Source organism: Triplophysa rosa, linkage group LG6, assembly GCF_024868665.1.
Source record: "Triplophysa rosa linkage group LG6, Trosa_1v2, whole genome shotgun sequence".
Lineage (NCBI taxonomy): Eukaryota > Metazoa > Chordata > Actinopteri > Cypriniformes > Nemacheilidae > Triplophysa > Triplophysa rosa.
Window position 1 is genome coordinate 5,001,696 of NC_079895.1, and position 18,586 is coordinate 5,020,281.

General features: G+C 35.5%; 1 long non-coding RNA gene across 1 annotated transcript; it reads right to left on the reverse strand.

Annotated features, from left to right (window-relative positions):
• Window positions 1-4,222: 4,222 nt before the first annotated feature.
• Window positions 4,223-12,054, reverse strand: LOC130556075 (uncharacterized). Its single transcript, XR_008963175.1, has 3 exons — window positions 11,977-12,054; window positions 11,760-11,895; window positions 4,223-10,518 (listed from the first exon to the last, which is right to left on the reverse strand). It is a non-coding gene; the product is annotated as an uncharacterized LOC130556075 (long non-coding RNA).
• Window positions 12,055-18,586: the final 6,532 nt, after the last annotated feature.

The following is an 18,586-nucleotide window of genomic DNA, read 5'->3' on the forward strand; positions in this document are numbered from 1 at the left end:
TCTGAAAGCTATCAGTCCATCATTCCATCTCAGTCATTTTACACAACAAGCCTTTTATAAATAATTGAGTCTCTCCAATGAAGACAGAGAAACATTTCCCAGTTATCAGCTTGCTGCAAGCCATGAAATTCTTTCCTTCAAAGAGACCATTCAGACCCCTGGTTTTTGGAGGCCATTAGATAATCCTGGGAAAAATAAAAAAGCTTTACTAAAAAAATACAAATGGGCTGAAACTAAAGCACTGAGTGCATGTGAATGTAAAGATTCGTAAAGAATGTGTAAGAAGATTTGTTTTGCATGTTTGGATGGAATTATTAAAACAATAAATACAAAGAAACAGATTTGATTATACACTTTTTCAGGAGTACCTATAGATTTAAATGGGCAATTATCAGTTAAAACAGAATAATACTTCCAAGGCTTACAAATAAATAAAGATTATGATTTACAGATATGTTAAACTACGATATATAACCCAAAGCCTCATCACAGCCCATACATGTATACTTTATTGGAAATTAATGCTCATTTCAGGCCAGTGGTCCTGTCTATACATCTATTGTAATATTCAGAATAATTTTCAGTCTCTCTATATCCTTTCTGAGCTCATTGAGAGCCGATGAACATCAGATGTAAAGCCGAAGGTTTTTTAATGCAACGCAAGCTAAATAAGCACATCAAACAACCTGTTCTTTTTTCCAATTAAGCGCATCTCTTTTGATGTACCGGTAGGATTTGATGAACAATAACGTGTGTTATTTTGAGAATAAACAGTGTTTCATCTATACAAACCAAGTAGATTAAGCATTAAATTAATTGTTCCCAATTCTAGTATCTACAAAGCGGGCAGGATATTTAAACAAAATATCATGTACTCCTGACCAAAAAAACTGAACAGAAACTGTATAGTGCACATGTTGCTCACAGTAATCTCTAGTAAATATCACAGTTATGTAAAATGTCAGTAAGTATTCAGGAGACACTATTCATTGCAAACTCTAAATAACCAACAAGATAAGAAAGAATCTGCCCAGAGGCCTTCAACCACTTGGGGGCCCCAAACTGTAACATGTATTAAACATATTGCATGATTGAACAAATTGTGTTTTTAACAGTTGACAATATTGCAAGGTGGTATTATGAAGATGGCAACCATGTTCCTTGTTAGAGACCCGCGCGGTACTGTCCTGCCGAGTTTAACGGATGGTCCAATATCTGTCCATCTGTTGGAATTCACTGCGTGTATTGCATGCAAAATAATAAACAAAAAAATCATATTAATTGATACTTTGCTTACAAAATGAAGTACAATATTTGATTTTATTGCCACGTCCGGTTAGATTAAATATATCTCATAATATGAAGTGTAAAATAGAGAAAACACAAACTTATTATTTTTTCAACTATTTATTAGACACAATTATGGCAAAAAGGCAAACTAGCATATCGGGGAATATGGGTTTTATTAAAATAACAAAAAAGTCAATAGAAAACAAAAAGCTCACATGAAAGAAAGCATACATTGCCTAAAATTTCATCCTTTAATAATATTTTGTTAATATTTAACCTAATATGTTCCTTGGCTCCTGACTCAATTTGGTCTCATAGCTCAACTTCAGATTAACCTTAAGCACAACAACACAACATGCAAAGACACTTTTTAGGTGTTCAGGTCTATAGTTTTAGAAACATTTTTGTTAGAAAACTTGATGTATTTAAATGGGTTGCCTATCATAAGATGGCTTAACAATGCACTTCATTATCTTGCTAACAAACAGTTTGGGTGTTCATTAATCTTGTAAAACTAAATTAAATAACACAGTCACGCAGAAATCTGCAAATGAGGAATAATCAAAATGTTATCATTACTGCTTAACAACCACTTTATATGCACACACGGAGAACGTGAGAACCTTCTAAACATATTTCTTGCCTCCTCAAGTCACTTAGACATACTGTTGGCTATGCCTGTTTATACCGCGGGCCCGAGACCCTGCGTGAACTGTGTGCTGTTTGCTTTAATCTTCTCTCTCACCAGGAACAAACTTTGCATGTAAGCAGAAGTTGAGACACACAGACAGCGAAGAGCAAAACAGCACTAGCGGGCAGAACAGAAAATCCCATTAAAATGGTTCACTGATAAGGCGATCACAGTTTGCTCAAAGTGCCTCAGAATTTCACACCTCACCATTGCTCCTACCCACAGCTAACTGTAGCAAAACCACTGATGCTTGGACACACAAGTGTGGTTAGTTAGACGGAAGGAATGTTGTTGTGGTGTTGCTAATGATCAACATAACGGCTTTAAGATGTGGGAGTGTATATGGGTTTGTTATCTGTTGGACTGTTGCCTGAATTTAAACTTTTTCAGGTGGGGTTCTTTTCCTTTTTTACAACCCAGAAGAAATTCCACATCTTTAGGTGAGGCAGAAACTGGAAGAAAAAAAGAATCTAACCTAACCCACAGCTGTAATACAAGTTAAAATGGTTATAAGCACACGACTTAAATGTGAGTCAATGTTGGTATTTTGCGACATAAAATATGAGACCCTAACACCCCCGGGTGTAAAACAGCACACTGGGACTTTAAGTAAAGGTACTTCCTCATTTTGTAATGACTCAAGTATGAATATAAAAACAACTGGGTCAGCCTTTTTACAGGACAAAAATTCCAGGCCGCTATTTTTAACATGCAGCATTACACAGAATTTATGAATATAGATTTCTGTTGGTTAAAAGTGATCATATAAGCAGTGTTGGGCAAGTTACTCTGAAAAAGTAATTAATTAGTAGTTACTAATTACATATTCAATAGCGTAGTTAGATTACTGTACAAATTACTCTCTCCAAAAAGTATTTAATCACTTATTACTAATTACTTTCTATATTCTATATGAACATTGATTAGTTAAGTGATTCAAGGATAGACATGAAGCGGCTCTTTTAATTCATTCAAATAAATAATATAAAGCTACATCAAGTAATATTGTTAACAGACCAAAGTATTACAAATGTGAGAATTATACATTAAAGCACGGATTTTAAAGTTAGACTTTGAAATTTGATGTCAATTCCACTTTTGCACACACATATTACACATAGTATTTATTTTACATCAACTGTAATTAAATTACACAAAAATTTGAGTAATTCCTTACTTTACTTATTCAAGGGAAAAGTAATTAAATCACAGTAACTAATTACTTAGTAACTAGTTACACCCAACACTATATAAGCACTGGTAAGTTATGACTACAATTCTGACAGTATAATGACATTTAAAAGGCTTTACTTTTTCAGTATATGCTATACAGGCGTAAATGTACAGGTGTATAAAAAATGACCTCACAGTCTCTTTTGCTGCACATTGTCCCCGCCAAAAATATACCGTCTTTAAAGACATTTCTATGCCATACTTGAAGCCCACTGGGAATATACGTATCTGCGGGAGCTTTGGTGTACTGCCAAGCAGAAGTCGTTGTGGCTGCTTTCATGATATCATTTCAGCAATCTAATTTTCTAAGGCTCACTTAGGGCACCAACGGGGTCGATTTTCCATCGATGACTGCAGATAAGCTTCATCATCTTTGTGTTTCCTCAAGCCTACATGGAACCAGCACCCAAATGTGCCAGGATGTGATACTGTCATGAAAACATTCAACAGCTCATGTGCAGGTGGTTGCTCATGCATGAGACCGGTGCTGAAAAACAGCAAAGACTGCCCACTGTCTTCACAGATGGAACATAGCAGTTATTGATGTCAAAACATCCCTTGGGCTGGAGATTTGTATACACCGGAAATAGCCAATTACACGCCTCTTTAAAAACACTTTTGCTATAATCTTTCGAGCTGCAGAGGGCTAATAGCAGAATAATGCAAGTGACATGGGTAAGACTGTTGTGGAAGTGTCCAAACCCAACCAAATCATACAATGTAAATATTTCAGATAAATAGAGTCACATAGATTCACAAATTAGTTAGATCAGTAAATATATTTTATTTTAAATTATATACTTTTCAGTCAGAATATCATGTATATTCATAATTTCAAATATTTCATGACACTATTTTGTTGCAAATTTGTTGTAATTTTTCTATAAACACATGTAATGCTGCATTGCTTTGCTATTCAGTTTTCTGACTTAGTATAGTATAGTACAGAGATATGACAGTCATGAAAAAATGTATTCTGAGAAATGATGTATTAGCAAGCTCCATACATATACATCATATCCCATAATAATGCACAGCATTGAAGGTAAATGGTGCATCACAGCAGCAGAGTAACAGCTGTGATAATATTAAGTGATGTGTTCAAAGGGTAGCAAAATATGTCCATGCACCATAAGTAGATTATTACAATGCATGCGCTCATGATTTGATTTCCCAGCTCATGGGAGTGTGTTTATTCATCTACACACTCTAAAAACGTCTGCTCCTGTGACACCCTTCTATCAAAAGACACCTGGTCTGAAGTCTCCAGAGACACTTATTAAAATAGAACCTGTCCTCGACTCAGAAATGATGTCTGTGTTTGTCTGTGGAGGTTTTAAAGACAATATAAAGGGCATATATTTAAAAAAGAAGCACGTAGTGAATGACGCCTATTTTTCCTCATACACCTGCCACAAGCATCTATCTATAATATTGTTATTATTAACAAATTTGGCACATTTGCCGGGTTGTTACTTAACACTTGCAACAAAAAGCTGACTGTGTCACCAAGATGTCTATATGATGTCTATATAGAGTATACTGTATATATACTGTTTTATGCATTTAATTCAAATGAAGTGCATAGCATGATAGAAGTCTCATAAAAAAGAAAAATCACAGATGAGATCTTCTTAATATGTCAATTATTTTACTTAGACATCAATGAGATTAAATGGAGAGCAAATGGAAACTTTTGCTGTAGTCACCTGTTATGTTAGATATTCCTCCTGAGAAAAAGTCCCAGAAATCTCACAAATGTCCCCATTAAAGTTTCAAGAGAGACCTCAACAATGTCACAAACTGAGCTCAGATTGTTGAAGATGTCAATGTCAACTTTATCATCAAATTCACCCAAATACAGATTATTTTACCTATACAATTTACATTAATTTGACATCTACATACTCTATTTATTTTCACAAATGTCTCATTTGATTCTATTTTTATTTCACGTAAGCAAGTTTAGAAAAACAACAACATCTTGCAGTATGTATCGAAAATGCGAACTCCATCAAATCCCCTGAGCTATGAAATAGCAAAGATTTTCCTCCAATAGCAATACTCAGTATTCATTTACTTGTACATTTTAAGTGGTGAAAGGTTAATAGATTGAATCAGACAGCTTCCCATCTCTTGATGTCCATCCAGAAATAGAAAACTAATTTCAACATGTTCCATAATCAGTAACAACAAACAATAAAACATATTCCAAGATTGTTTGTTTTTGTGTTTATGATAAAACTGCACAGTGGAATGGGGAAAATACACTTTGTCACAAAAATATGACTGCTGCGCCTGACAGCAGACATGTCTTGTGTATGCCCCGCAGTCCAACAGTCCATTTATCTGGTCTAATTTTGCTACAGGTCACTGCAGATGTGCTGCAGCTTGAAACTTGGATCTGAATTCAAGAGTCGAAGAGCATTACACAAGCTTTGAAAATGCAACTCTTCATAAATGCCTTATACAATTAAACAGTCTTTTTTTTACTTTTTATGCAACTCACATATAATGTAGCCTTATGACAACCAAGACTGTTTTTGTTCCAAACCGGAAAATAATGAACAGAAAGGATGAATTGCAATGGCATCATACCAACATTAGATTGTGATATATCCATTTCCATTCTTGGCTGTCTCTATAAAGGACAGACAAGTCAAAGCAAGATGAGAAAATGTGGTGATCTACTTTATAAGGCATTGAAGGCAATTTATCCAAATGGGAATTGCTAAAACATTATGCGCATGTGGATTTTAACATCAGCACTTAGATATTCACTTAACAATCTGGAGTCAATAAATAACATTCTGACACTTTCTGAATTGCTGCTTAAAGGGGCTGTAAGTCATTTTAACTGCTTTGCCAATGTACCCCATTACACACGTGTCCTCTTCCCAAAACCTCGTCCTGCAGAGACATATCAGCAAACATGATGTCATTGTACCTGAATTTGCACCTTAATAATTTATACGTTTTGCTAATCTTCAGAATTGGCTTCAAAGCATGTGCTTCTTTATGCACTCTTTAAAGTTTATAGTTTCTTATTAGTCGTATCACACTGACCAAAGACACATCATAAACCTTGCATCCTCTCTTGTGTTTTGGCTTTCAGTCTTTTTATCAAGGTCTTAGGTATTGCTTATCTGCCATGTTTGAACCTTGCACAAGATTTAAGGCTTCCATTTAAACATGTCAAATGAACCTCTGTGCAATCAATTATGAATTTGGCACATAAAGTTCTTATACTTGCAAAACCCATTGACCAAAACGTTCAGCCCAACTTTAAAGTGCCTGCAAGTTCTGGAGCCTGTCAGCTTTCATAATTGCTCTTTTCAGTCATTTAAGCACAGATGAGGGCAGAGGATCATTTGTATATGCTTGCTTTATACTGTATATTTAGGAAGCTACAAACTGTCTAATTTCAGGTGTTTAGTTTATTATAGTTATCATTACTAATGCATTGAGTGATTTACAGTCCTAAAAGGAATAGTTCACCATCAAAATAAAAACAATCTGTCATCATTTACTCACCCTGTTGTCATTTTATACCTGTGTGATTTTATACCTTTTCAAGATATTTTGAAAAATGTTGGTAACCAAAAACTGGTGGTCCTCATTGACCTTCATTTTATGGACACAAAACCAATGCAAGTCAATGGGGACCAAGGGTTTTCTGGGTTCCTTCTTTTGTGTTCTGCAGATTTGAAATGAAAAGATGGCATGTAAATGATGACAGAATTTTCATTTCATTACATTTTGAAGGTGAACTATTCCTTCCACCCAATTGTATGTACTTTTATATATTCCCAAAGGGGAGACCATATCAGCCAGAATTTATCAGATCTTTGCTAGTCACAGCAGTATTTCTAATGATAAAATATAGATGTTGTTTTTCATGAATTTTTGAATTTACAGGTTTACAAGAAAAGCAGAAAAAAATTGTAAAGCACTTTATTATTTGTTTATTCAGATGCCCAATTACAGTTATTTACCTGCAATCCTAAATAGAAAATAATGGCTGAATGTGATGCTTGATTCATTTCTGATTTCTGAGAGAAGTTTTTGACAGTGTTGACTCAAATTGGGGTATAAAAACATAAATACAGACTATTTGGTTGTTTTAGTTTGTTATTTGCCTAATAAATTACAATAAAATTGTACAAGTTTTGACAGATTCCTTAAATTTATCAAGCACTGTACATTTAAATTAGACAGACTGATCACCTGCAGTATACAGTACTAAACCCTACAGTATATGCTAGAAAAGTCACCTAAAAATGGCATTTATCATTCAGGGAGCATAAGGTTTTATTTTCATTCCAAAAGCATTTGATTTCCCTTACAGAAAAGACACACGAAGTTCACATGTGCAAAAAACACATGTGATCACATGTGAAATGTGTGTTTTTGGAACATTTTGGTGTGAATTCCATGTGAATTCCCACGTGAAACCCATGGGATAACATGTAAAAACCCATGGGATAACATACTGTATTACATGTATATGCAAAACATGTAAAAAACATGTGAAATTCATGTGTCTTTTCTGTAAGGGTTTGTTTTCGAGGGCAAAGAAAATAATATGCAAACCTGCAATGCACTTCTTTTACATTTGTCATTTCATGTGAAATATGCTTCTGGAAAGCGTGAGACCATTACACCGAAGTATCTTCAGGGGAAATATCACCCACAGGTTTGTGTGTGTGCTCAGATTCATTAAACTATTCTCTAGACTCTGATTCCGATCACTCTATCAGTGCCTGTGCTGCATTTACTTGTTGAGTCTATCCTGTTTATTTTGGCTGTCACTGAAATAATAACCAGCCCTGTGTCTGGAGTGGGTGTAATCCACCACAACATACAAATGAGATTATTCAGTCAGGCAGAATAAAAAAGACGTAGGGCGTGAGTCACAATGTCATGTCTTTTGCCCACAACATTGCTTGAGCTTACCGCCCAGCTCCAAACACCTACTGTACCTTCAAGTGAACTCGCGATTTTGTACGATTCACAACGTACGAATTAGCCATCTCGTAAAATAGTTATGAATATCCGTGAGATCAGGATGGTTTGATTGAAGGTGAACATTATTTTTACAGGAATGTCCAGCAAGTAACGAGCCTGATTAACACTGCTCCCCCTTGTTTCATCTCAGGCCCCCTAAAAAACTGATTAAGCAAATTCTGGGTACAAGTTACAACATAATTGCTTTTGTTAACATTAATCAAGATTAATAAATGCAGAAGTATTGTTCATTGTGAGTTCATCCTAACTAAAGTAGTTAACAAATGGGACCTTTTTGTAAAGTGCAAACATAACTGAACTTGACACTGAAATGAAGCAATATGAATTACTGTAAATTGTCTGTCAGCTCACAGTGTTTTTTTCTCAAGGCTGAAGATGATCTGCACAACTCCATATTTCATGCATCTCACTGAAAATGAACTCATATATATTGCAAGAGGTCTTCATTCAACAAATTGTCATGCATTAATCACACACTTAACTGTGGGTGGTTCGTGGTTGTATTTTTCATTGTATTTCCAATAAACGGAGGATATGGTTAGGTAGTAAATGGTTAAATCAACAAAACCGCTGGACTGGCCAGGATGTGAAGATGAATTTGGCTACGAGGCAGAACTTAGAGCATTACATTTGCATCAGCCGGGAAACATTCAAAGTTTAATGAGCATTTAATCAATAACCTGTTCGAAGAAGTCATTTTAATGCCATTAACCTTTTGCTTTTTAAATGCTATGCCACCTTTTAGATTAAATAAATGAGAATATGCCAATAGGTCATCTTGCCACCCTGTTGAAGAGAGGCCTAAAAAACATGGATCTTTTTACACAGAAGTTTCAAGAGTAAAGAACTCTGGAGAATCTTTACTGTGATTAACATGAAGCATGTGCAAGAAAATGTAATCTTTTTGAATAAGAGCAAATGCAAAGTTTCTGAAAATCCTGCAGTGCAAACGACATTCATAGTCTTGTTGTGAATGATTGCACATTATTTAAATTATAACAATTGATCTATTTATTTGTTTATTCTTAATGCCATTCTACAGTTATATTCAATGAAACCAAATTTTTAAAAATATAAAAAATACCTCACTCCCTCTAAAATGACTATCCTCATCCTTGCTCTCATCCTGCAACATCCACCCCCGACTGGATGGCTGTAATATATGTAATAAATAAATAATCCATTTTTGTCCTATCAGTTAAATAAAACTAAAATATAATTCATCAAGTACTGTACAGTGCACACAGATATAAAAATGTTTCATGTATTAAAAACAGATTATTTCCTTGTCTGAGGCTTCTGATATCCAGTCTGCAAAGACACTGATGTCTGTCTGATTCTTGTCAAATTACCAACATTATCTCCAGTTTTATGAATTCGGTGGCTGGCAATAAAACGATGAGAACAGCGACATTAACAAGTTGACTCGTAAACAGAATCCTTAACCTTGACAGAATGTCAAAAATGATGGAGAGACTCAAGCGTGGTGCATCATGTCCCCTTTAAAGAATAGCTTTTTTCATCCAAAACTGAGTACAGTCACGATTTATTATCAGACGCAGAATCAAACTTTCCACACTTTGTAGTTTGATGCAGTGGATACGATCGGGGGCTTATTAGCTGGGCTAATAACTCACGGCCTTCAATGCAACGTCCCAAAGCTCACTTTCATTCATCTACTGATATAACAAACTTCATCTTAGAAATGTCATTTTTTTCTAAGTGGTAGATAGGAGTGATATTGCTATAAAGGTGAGCCGCAGATACGTGTTATGACTAAAAATGAGAGAAAGACCAAGATGTCTGTTTCGGTAAAATTCCCTTGAAAAGTAACTATCAAGAATCTTAATACCTGAGGTTCAACTTCAAAGAAACTGATAGCTTTAGCTTCAAAACTAGGATTAAACTCCACCCCATCCCATAAAGTATTTAGATAAAGTCATCTTGAGCTTCAGTTCAATACTGTAATTTTATGAAAACCGGAACCACTGACGGTCATGTCATAAGAACAGGTTGTTAAGTCAGGTTGATAATTTTAGCATGTTCGAAAGAACACCAACAGGACAATTGTGAAACTGTCATGCTCGTCTATGTTTATTAAATTAACCTAATCCCGTTTACCTTGTTCAGAGTTACTCACCTGGTCCCTGTGCTGTTTAGTATGAGACTGAAAAACCACAGAGTGAGAATCTCATTACAGGACCTGTCAGATTCCTCAGGTGTATTGAGTAATGAGGAATGTCCCGTCTGACGGCTCAGGATGCCTCTGCACATTCCTAAAGTGAATTAGAAAATCATTCACGAAAAAAAAATCTTTAGACTGTGTGTCCTCTAATTAAGTTACAGAACAACACATCACTCATCACTGAAGCTCAGATATAAGATGCTGAGATTGCCCTCTGCTGAGTATGACGACTGTGGCTGAGAACCACCTGTAGATTTAGAGAGGCAGATGTTAGATGCTTTAATATATAAAGGGCCATCTCAGATCAATGAAAAATAGTGGATTGATGCAGTCTGTTCCTATTTCTTATGAAAATTATTTGTTACTGATAAAAACAAAACGTTTATCAATAATTCTGCTGCTGTGCATTTACGTACCATAATACTTGCATATTTTCAGTAATGTCATACTAATATATCAGTTTGTGGCCGATGTGTAATCAGTTTTAAACAAACAATTGTCTGTTTTAGTAATTACTGTAAAATATGTGCTTTGTTTAAATGTAACAATTTTGCATAAATTTTTTGCTATTTGTTACAGTTAATATTTTAGATTTTTTTAGAATTAAAGAGATAGTTCACCCTAAAATTTACACCTCATGTCATTCCAAACCTGTATGACTTTCCTCTGCAAAAACAGAACATGGTTTAGAACAACATTGACTTCCATTGTATAGACGCAAAACCACAGAGACATTTCTCGAAATCTCTTTTGTGTTCCACCGAAGAAAGAGTCATAAAAATGTTTTGAACAAGATGAGGGTGAATAAATTGTAACATTTTTTTTGTGAACTATCGCTTTAAGTGATGTCTGGCCCTATAAGGGCACACTTAATCTATAAAAGTAATTGCATTACAAAATAAAAATATAAAACAAAGTTGCACCTGTAGACATTATTAAGTAGTCTCATTTGAAATAATTTCCCCTCAAGTCCAAAGTAAACAGGTGTATTTCAACACATAACTACAGGCTATTTTTCTAAAATGTTAAACGACCAGGGAAAAAAATATTTGTTTTAATGCAATTAAATTAGTTTTAATCTAATTTAAAGCCAACAAATGATCTTTTTTGTAAAATGCGTGGTTGAAAATGTGGTTGTGTTCGATTTCTTTTAAACAACTGCCACTTGGTTTAATATTTTAATATCTAATGCAATGGCATTCATACATCTTTAAGTGTCCAGACAGTGTATAAAGAACACAAGTCATTGATTACATTTTTTGTCCACTAAAACACCAAACGTTTAAAAACATACACTATCATGAGGTAAATGAGGTAAACATGGTGACATACCTGCCAGTAACATCCTGAAAATCTTCTCTGTCCTAAATTTGGCATAGTTGTTGCCAACAGATGATACGGGCTTGAACTGAATGTTCCAGAACACTGGATTGCTTAACAGACGACATCACGGGCTTGTCTCCAGCAACTGAAACAAGAGTTATAAGTGTCATATAGGAACAGTTGATTTGTTCTGTGCAATACCTTTATAGTTTTTATTCTGTTTAACCTCACAAAGGCAGTTTTGTTCTGGCCTGCTGGCCCGATGCCCCAACATTGACTTTTTAATCAGGACTGTGACCTTCCTGGAATTTCCCTCAAAGTCCAGCACACCGATGCAATGAGACGTCTGGTTTATGGGAAAAGAGCTCATAGGATTAAATGATAAAAATGCGTTTTCTTTACATTGTGTGAGCGTGTGAACTAATGCTCAGGCAGAACAACAAACAAGAACATTTGAGCTGGTTTGAAAATGTTACATTTTTTAGAGGAGATTTCAATGTTTTATGACCCATAAAACTCAATGAAATTTTAACGTACCAAATTATTTAAAACGCATCTTATCATGCATTTTATCCTAACACTAATTTGATATCTCTGTCTACTGTATTCATACTGTATTATTAATTTAAAAATCTTAAAGAAAATTACAAAAATCGTATTTTCTTAAATTCTCTTAGCAGGGTGCAGATTTATTTTAAGAGAAACGTTGTCTCTATTTCTGAGACAAAGCTGATACTTTAATCTACCAATCTAACGTTTTTATTAATACAGCACATGGGAATGCATGTCTTAATTTTACAGAGCCACTGCTTTTACTTCACTTTTTTACTGCAGCTCATTAGATTTGCTAAATTAGCATTTTAGATTTTGTGCTGAGCCTTTTGTCTTTGCGTCCTCTTCCTTGAAGCAAAAGTTAATCTTTGAGAGCTTCATACCAAAGAAATGCACAGAAGCACTCATGAAGCATTCTCCAGTAAAGCATCCAAATGAGATTGTCACAAGTTTGTGGATTTCAGCCTCCTGCTGAAAATCTCCCCTGCCTCCTACCAATTGGGTCATTTTATGGTACAGTAGTCTCACTTTGATGGATTTCTGAACCTGAGGAGGGGAATACCAAAGGCATCTGGTGTTCCGTGAAATGCTGTTTTAGAGCTGCACTTGGCGGGGGATCTTCATGCAGATATACAAAAATGACCAGAACATGTTAATAATTGCAAACACTGATATTAACATACTCTGACACAAATAATGAGGAGCGCAATCGCAGCCACGCGAGCTACTGCTTGTAGAGGAGATGAGTTCATAAAGATCTGTTGGAACGCTTAACAAAGATGAATTATACAGCCTGCTATTCTGGGTAAAGGGAAATGTTAAAGCATCATTGTATTATTTAGGACAGGGGGTTTCCAGCCTTTTGTGAGAGAGCAGAACCCCATGACCTAAATGATTTCCTTGATACACCCTAAAGAGTTTTAAGGTAGAGATAAAAACACATCTGCTAAATGTGCCACTATTATATTTGGCCTGAATTTGTGTGTTTATTTACATTTGGCCCATTAGGTCCAAACTTCAGCTGTTTTTTACCGTCATATGCTGAATTCATTATTTGTGTTGCTGCATGGCTCATTGATTTATTAATCCTGGAATTATGAGAGAGAAATTTACGGTACTCCAAAACTTGACTTTAGCCAGAAAGTAAACAACTAGCAGACATGTAACAAACACATAAGCAACAAAACAACACAATGCTATTTGGTACTATATAGCCACCCCCTTTTAAAAAAATGTAAAAAGGAAAAAAGATTGTTTCACTGCAGGTGATAACATGCACTGCTGAAGCAAAACATTTATATTACTCTGTTGTCATTTTGAATAAACTAACAGAACTTTATAAGATAAATCACCACACTGTCATTTATCATGGGTCTGGAGGATGTTTCTGCTGAACGGTCCACGCTGTCCTGCAGCTCGACTTAATGACAGTTCTGATTTGCCCGTTATAGCACCCAATCAATCTACTTACTTTTAGTGTGCACATCATTGACGATGATCACTTTGAAGACTATCAAAATATATCAAAGTCACATTTCATTTAACCTTATATCATCATCGCCTAATTCACTCCACCCACAGTTTTAAAGACAGAATATGTGATCCTGTCCAGAATTTTTTTTTTGTCATGCTGGTTGTAAATATCTTTACATCCTGATAGCAATCAAGAAGTATAGTGGTCAAATAATATTGTTATAATTATATATCGTCTGTGAAAGGCGTAGGGCCAAAAACATTCGCCCAATCAAAACGTTCTGGCCAAACGCTGTGACTGGTCATATGTACATTTTCATCCAACGTATTTTGTACCGACAACAAGTAAATCTACGAAACGAAAGTCGGTTTTTGAAAAAGCAGTGACGAAAAAACGTCTGGATCATGAAAGAGGAAAAACTGGAATTAACATCGGTTCAGTTTTTACACGATGGAGACAGCTCCGGCAGGCAAAGGGTCAGGCAAACAACCAAGGTTGCTCTCTTTCTTTTAGACAGTTAAGTACATGCTTCGAGAAGAATTCAATGGATTCAGTTTGTAATTCGTCACGTGGATTTATGAAATACATTCATGTGTTTGGAGGAGGCGTGGCTTTGGACGACGAATCGCATAGAGGGTGGGATTATAATTTCAGTGCTAGCAGGCTAAAGTTTGTACCTTTCCAAATCAACCACTCCTCCTTTAACTCAGAATGTTATCATTATTTAGACATCATCAAGGTGAGGCCAGCTGTTCTTTAGTTTCTGCTGTAGTGTTGTGGTAAAAGCACAGAAGCAGACATGTCCTAACATGACTTTTGCTCAGCCAGTAAAAATTTCACAACACAGTCGTTGTTCTGGAGAAAAGAAATAGGCTTAAAGTTACAGGCTGAAGGTTTATGACAAGTGACAATCTTGTGGATCTTATCACCCTTACTCCAAACGCAATTTTTCTGACTATTCTCTGTCTAGAAAGCTTTCCAAAGCCTGTCATGTTTTCAAATACAACTTGCACAATTGTATTTGCAAAAGATGAGTAATGATACAGGCAACACGTTTTTCAGATTGCAAAACTAAAAAGATTGCAGTAGATTGCAGTTTTTCTACATTAAATAATGTTTTGCAATTTTTTTATTTCAGCCTAGTGAGACGAAAATTCAACCCGTAAATTATAACACTGACTCTTCCCGTAAAGGGACAGTTCAGCCAAAAATATAATTCTGTCATTCTTTTATTAAACCTCATGTCATTAAAACTGTATGACTTTCCTAACACAAACGAAGATATTTTGTAAAACGTCTCATTGGATTTGTGTCCAAACAGTAGTCAATGGAGCCAATGTTGTTTACCAACATCCTTGAAAATATCTTCTTTTGTGTTCTGCAGAAGAAAGTAGTCATACAGGATTGAAATTATATGAGGTTGAGAATTTTCACTTTTGGGTGAACTATCCCTTTAATGCAGTGGTCACCAACCCTGCTCCTGGAGATCGACCGTCCTGAAGATTTTAGTTCTAACCCCAATCAAACACACCTGAACTATCTAATCAAGGTGTTTAGGTTTGCTTGATAATGACAGACAGGTGTGCTGAAGCAGGGTTGGAGCTGCAGTCTGCAGGACGGTCGATCTCCAGGAACAGGGTTGGTGACCACTGCTTTAATGTATTCCAATGTGGTTTAATACAGTTCCTGTGTTTACCCAACAATTCTTTTAAAGCTGTTAAATACACTACAGGGCATAATTCCCTTGATCCTCCTATTTATGGCCTCAATCCTTTTTAGACCGATGGCTAATTCTGCGGTCTTATGGGAGCAATATGGTCTGCATCCCCACAGTATATGCACTTGTGGTCTCCACTAACAAACTAATGTAGATAATTGGCATAATGTGGAAACGAAAATGGGGCTAGATCTAAAATAAGCATCTTCTTTAACAAAATTGAATACATTACAAAACAACAGTATAACCGCACCAAATGAGTCTCCCGAGCACACTTACACAGACTGCATTTGGAAACAGATGCTATATAACAAACATTAATTCCAACTTTGAATATTTTATGATAACTGAGTAAAATGCATTACAGAAAGCATCACAGAAAAGATTGTTCTTTACACTACATACTTTTATTAATGCGTCTCGTCATTCATCAGCGATTACTGTTTTTGTGATGCAGTTATTATTATAAAGGCATCAAGGCTTTTTTGTAGTCCATTTTCTGTATAGGGTAATTGGCAAAGAATGAAACCCTGCAGGCTTTTTATAAAACATGAAAACAAAACCCAAATACATATTAATCAGTTAACTCTCTTCCAAATTTTACTTTGAGGAAATCACAGAACCCCAAGCGTTTCCAAGGGCCTTTGCTAAGCATTCCTCAAGGTGACCCGTTTGCTTTCCTTAAGATGGATAAGTGGATAACTTAATGTGGCACCGTATGCTCCATCTCAGTTGTTGTATTTGATTGCATGGCGCACTTAAAACTGCTGTATTTGGAATCCCAAAACTGGAATCCCCTGGTTGGGCCTGGGTTCTCCTGAGTTTTTTTTTCTCGATTAGAGTTTTGGGTTCCTCGCCACCGTTTGCATACTGCCTGACCGGGGGGGGCTGCTTTAGAATCTTAAAGTTTTACTTAATTAATATTGCATATAGGAATTTATTATCTGTTATATTTGACCTGTGCTTCTCTCTCCTTTATCCTAAATGTGTGCTCTCACTGAGCGTGTGTGTGTGTGCGTACTTGTCTGTGTACGTACGTGTTTGGTGCGTGCGCATCTGTGTGTGTGTGTGTCTCTGAGTCTGTGTGTGTTGGTGCGTGTGGTGTGTGTGGAGTGTTTTGTGTGTGGGTGTGTGTGTTGGTGCGTGTGCGTGTTGTGTGTGTGGAGTGTTTTGTGTGTGGGTGTGTCTGTCTTCTGTGTTTTCAACCTTTTCTTGTTTTTGCAGGTACAACTTTGATTGTTTTGCTTGTAGTCAATGTGTCTCATGTACAGCTGCTTTGTAACAATGAAAATTGTAAAAGCGCTATATAAATAAAGTTGAGTTGAGTTGAGAGTATTTTACATTTAGAACGACAGCATTTCTCAGTTGGTTTCTGTAAGAAATGGCGAGGCTGTAATATGGGTTGTTATATAAAGAAGACCACAAGCTCATGAGGGTCCTATTATAGATGGCAATTGTGGCTTTGTAAAAAGTATGAATTATTTATATTATTCTAAGGCGACACCAATTATTTAAAATATTTACACCAGTACACCACAGAGAGGCAAAAGTTACAACCATTAGTTCTGGCCTTTTAACATTAAGTATAACAGCAAAGGGACATCTTTTTTTCTTTCATTTTGTTTGCGGGGTCCATAGAGGATGTCAGTCTCCATTTTGCTCTGTGGCACAAAATTGTTGACTTTATTCAGACTTTAAAGCTGTTTCCATTAGCAATAGCAGAAATAACAAAAATAACTGTATACAATTTTTATTTATGTATCTTTATATAACTTTTTATTTTATATCTTTAAAGCATGCAAAGAGGGATTTTGATTTTATCTTGCATACACTGTAAGTTTGTGTGTAAGTTTATGCTCAAAACAAAATTGTACATTAAATCTACAGTAAGTTACTTGCAAACCTGCTGCAAAAACTACAGCAAAGTTTTACAGTGTATGCACAGACAAAAGTGTATTATATATATTATACATATTTTATATGTTGTTTATTTCTATTCCAATTCCAATATGTGCAGGCATTGAAATGTGTGATTGCAATGTTTATGCATCAGACTCCTGGCATTATTGTCTTTAAAATATGCATATATATTTTTTTAGAAAAGCGAAAACTTACTCAATTTAACTTTTGTATGAGAACTGTTGTTCTGTAAAAAGATTACTTCCAGCCTAAAATGCAGTACAAAATAACTTGCTTGTGTGCTATTGTGTAATTCTTGCGATAATTCCCCCCCAAAAAATGCAGCATATGAAAGGTCAAACATAAATTTTGATATTTCACCCAATGAAACCAAAACACATTACACTAATGATGCATAGAGACAACAAAGTGGTTTACATCTGACTGAAAATTGACTGTTTACCAACAATGAATCACTCAACTGTTATGCAACTTTTCTGGCAGACATTTCAACTTCCCCAAACTAAACTCATTAGAGTCTCTGCCCCTAACTCTTTTTTTAAATGTCACTGCATTCCATAATGGGGCGTAACCCAATTTGCCCACAGGTAAGCTGTGACATTAAATGACTGCCGAGGGAGCTTATTATAGACCTTCAGACACTGGACAAATGAAAGATGATTCTCTCATTAAATAGCCATCTCTTTTTAACAAATATATAAATAAATGTCATTCATCACAATCGTTCACCGCAGAAAATAAATGAAATAATGGACACACAAAAATATGCATGAATTCTTTTTTTCGGGTGATTGACAAGTTGCCCTGGGTTTCACATAATGATAGAGGGGATATAACATTTTTAAATTAAATTTAGGCCATTTGAAGCTAATGTGAAAACACATGGTGCAACTGCACACTAAAAATGGCTAAACGAGCTGAGTCGGTATCAGTAGAGAAAATTGTGCATTATTATCCACCAACAAATGACCCAATTGCAACACTACCTAGTTAAAAAGTGACTTCTTTTGCTAAATATAGCTGTATCTAACCCACATTTAGATTAAAGGACATGGCAATAACTTGCTTGGAGGTATGGGTTTAATATCTTCAGCGCTACTAACACTTTCCATAAGCATAACAATCAAATAATGTCCGTGACTTCCTGTGACTGAGCGTAAAATATCTACAGGT